Source organism: Micromys minutus (assembly GCF_963924665.1).
Source record: "Micromys minutus genome assembly, chromosome: 6".
Lineage (NCBI taxonomy): Eukaryota > Metazoa > Chordata > Mammalia > Rodentia > Muridae > Micromys > Micromys minutus.
The window spans coordinates 78,792,754-78,796,884 of NC_137975.1; positions in this window are offsets into that span (position 1 = coordinate 78,792,754).

A 4,131-nucleotide genomic window follows, 5' to 3' on the forward strand; every position below is an offset into this window, starting at 1 on the left:
CTTGTCTACAGAGTGAGTTCCAGTACAGCACGTGCTACACTGAGAAACCCTGTCTTAAGAAGAAAAACAAAACAACAAAAAAGAGCAAGTTGAGTTAGTCGGCCAACCTTGGGTACAAGAGACCTTGTCTCAGAAAAAGATACATGGAGGGAGGAGAGAGAGATTGATCCCAGTGCCAAGAATAAATCCACCCAGAAGTTACAAACATTTGATACACTGTATTCACAAGGGTCAGGGACTACAGAATTTAAGCAGTTATATAAAGCTATTAAGGGTCTGGAAAATGATAAAGCTTTGGTAGCAAATGTGTCTAGAACAGAGTCTTCAGGGCTGAAGAGACAGGTGGCTTTGTAGTTCAGAGCCCTGGGTGCTCTTCCAGTGGACTTGTGTTTGATTTACAGCCCTCAGTTGGTGGCTCACACCCGTCCCATGGAGTCCAACACTCTCCATGGGCACCAGGCAATGAAGTGCAGGGTCAGACAGGGTCGGCTGCAACGCAGATGTGACCACTATTACTATTTGGGAGTTGAGAGAATTGTGCTTCCTATGTGCAAGGTCCCCAGTTCCGTCCCCAGCACCACACATGCACACACATGCACACACACGCACACACATGCACCCTGAGGCTTTGCCATGTGACTCCCATTGATGAGGTGGAAGGCTCATAGACATTCCTTGGTTGCTAAGTAAAACCAAAACAAGAAAGTAAAGTTCTGGCAAATGTTTGAGAAGCTTTACTAGAAACATTAGAATTCATTTGTAGAGAGAGTTCTTACTCTTCTCTTCTGCTTATGAAACATTTCATCCAAGTGGGGAAACTGTCCAGAGAGGAAGGAACATAAGAGGAAAAGCATTTCTCTGGGAACTCTTTATTTCTCACTGTCAAACTAATGCTAAGGAATAAATTAAACTCACATATAAAATATTATTAAATTCTCAGGCTGGGGATGTGGCCTACCTGAACACATGAAGACCTAAATTTGTATCCCCGGCATCTATAAAGTCTGATATGAGTTCTAGGTTCAGTGAGAGATTCTGTGTCTCAAAAAGTAAGGTCAAGGGAGAATGGAGAAGGATACCTTTACCTAGCATGTACCTGCACACACGTATATACATACATATATACCACACACACAAACATATAAACTCAATCTTACATTGGCGCATGACCTTGGATGTTATTTTTATATAGATGTGCTCAATTAATGAGAATGGCTCCCATAGGCTCTTACATTTGAATGCTTGGATCCCAGTTAACTGTTTAGAACTGTTTGGGGGAGATTGGGAGGTTTGGTCTTATTTGAGAAGATATGTTGCTGTGGATTGTCTTTGAAGCTTCAAATGTAATATATATATATATATATATATATATATATATATATATATATATATATATATATATATATATATCTTTGTTGGTAGTATCAGGGATAAACCTTAAGGCCTTCTCATGCTATCAAATCAAATAACATTTTCATTTTCTTTTCTTTTTGGGACAGGGTCTCCTGTAACTGAGGCTGAATCTTTTGCCTTTGTTTCTTAAATGGGAGAGATACAACTACATACCCCACCATGCCTGGCTTCAAAGTGTTTGTGTGTGTATATTTAAATACATATATGCACTTATTTCTTTAGGTAATTTTTTTAAAGAAATTCGGCTATCATAGTAGAATAATCAACTTTGGCCTAACCAATATACTTTGCAGGCTTCTGAAACACAAATGTGTGTGTGTGAGTGTGTGTGTGAGAGTGTGTGTGTGAGTGTGTGTGTGAGTATGTGTGTGAGTGTGTGTGTGTGAGTGTGTGTGTGTGAGTGTGAGTGTGTGTGAGTGTGTGAGTGTGTGTGAGTGTGTGTGTGTGTGAGTGTGAGTGTGTGAGTGTGTGTGTGTGTGAGTATGTGTGTGTGTATGTGAGTGTGTGTGTGTGAGTATGTGTGTGTGTGAGTGTGTGTGTGAGTGTGTGTGTGAGTGTGTGTGTGAGTGTGTGAGTGTAATATACCAGAATGCTTAGTCTAACAGCCAGGACTTCTTGTTACATACACCATTGCAGCTGAATTCCAGAAATCACTGAAAGAGCAGGGATTTCTCCCATTGAAGGAAGCTCGTAAGCATGAGCTCATTTTTCCTTATTAGTCACATGGGAACCAGTGATTTCTTCATACTTGCTGGACTTCAGTCATCTATCTTTGTTTGGCTTGTTTAGAGACAAGGCCTCACTTATCCTAAGCCTTGCTTCAAACTCACCGTTCCCAAAATATGAGACAGAGCTTTACTCAAAGTATTGCAGGCTGGCCAGAACTTACCTTGTAGCTCAGGCTAGCCTCACATTCCCAGCAATCCTTCTTCCTAGGCCTCTTACACAGACAACAGTCACACACCAACCCCCGTCAGCTGCATTTTGACATTCTTTCCAGTAAAATCAAGAGTCCGTGTGGCAAGCATTCAAAAACAAGCACCGAGAGCAACTTTAGTAGACGTGCCGAAAGTACATTACCACTCGGATTTTTATAGATGAACGAGTGGCCAAAACTTCATTCAGGTTAAGTATTTCAAGAATTCCTTTCCTCACTCACCCTCTCTCCACAAAGGACTGTGACTCCACTCCTAGCCCAGAGAGTTGTGAAGCCTTGCAAGTCCAAACATCAGCTCAATTTGCAAGAAACTCCACAGGGCAAGCGGGTTGTGCTAAGTCACTGTGCTCCTCTGCCTTCCAGAGCTTAGGGCCCTTAGCTCTCAGGTCCTCGCCTCCCTCCTCCCCTTCGGGCACCCGGATCCTCCCAGACCACCTGGCTCCTGAAGGTGAGGTCACTAAACTCCTTAAGGAAACAAAACCCGACCTGAGGCGTGTGCCTGGAGGAACACAGGTTTGAGCGGGCCTCGGGCTAGGACTGTGTTTCCTGGTATTTTCGAGTCCCAGCTCCACCCCACTTTTTCTTGGATGCCTCTGAGGTGACATTGTGGTTTCTACTCCCTCTCTGCGACCCTATTCAAGGCCTCTCACACAATCCATGTCATGTCAACTTTCCTCTCTGGCCGAGCAGGCAGACAATAGCATCTCTCCGGGAACTGGGACAGACAACCCTTTCAAAACTGAGATGAGTCACGACTATTTCATATCCTGAACAAAGTTAGGTCCGTTTCCAATACTCTACCAACCGTGGCCAGAGAGAACACACAGAACCACCTCTGAATGAGCCTTGTTAGCCCTCTTAGTCTGAAGAGTGGGAGATTGTCAGCAGGATATGCCCAGACTCCCTCCTGGCCCTGCATCCTGGTACGTCTCTATTTGTATATTCCTTACTTATGCCAAAGTTTTAGAAGACATTGGGAATATCAGAAAGGAATAGAAGAGACTAATCTTCTGTTCATTGCACATGAATTTGCTGCATTGTGCTGAGCTCCTGGCTTCACCCAAGCCGAGCAAGAGCTCACTCCCAGTGAGCTATATCCCCAACTCAATTCTAGAACATTCTTAGGATCCAAGAAAGATTGTCTCTCCTACTTGGATAGAAGCAATACATTTGAAAAAATAATTATTATAGATTTGTTTTTCCAAAGGCTGCTTCCTACTCAAACTTTAATATGTGGGGGTGGGAGAGATAAAACTGACACCCCAAACACCAATATAACTGCTGTGAACAAATCTGTCCCCGATTTTCCCACCAACAGACTATGAGCTGTACAGCAGGATGCGTTATGTAACACTCATTGTTTTGATTAAAGAAATAAGAGGAAGCATATTGATTCTTAAGAAGAGGACTTTTTCTTTTTTGACACTAAATCAAGCTTTTTGAGATTTCATGTTCTAAAAGACTTTGAGCCATATACAGGACAGCCAGCCAAGGAGGTTACTTCAGAAATCAGTATGTTTTAAACATCTATCTATAGCAAAGGTTCTCAACCTTCCCCGCGCTTGGAAGGCAGACACAAGTGGACTGCAGCCTACTGAGAGCAGATATGTAGCCAAGTGCTACCTCCTTCAAGACAGAATCGAATCAAGAACCAAAATCCATGTGGTGGCCTTGGAGGGAGAGATTGGGTCCTGAGAATTAATCCCCAGCCAGACTGTCTTCAGCAGTAAACTCTTGGATCTTCTGAATTGGCTAGGTTGTCTTGGAACACACAGGAAAAG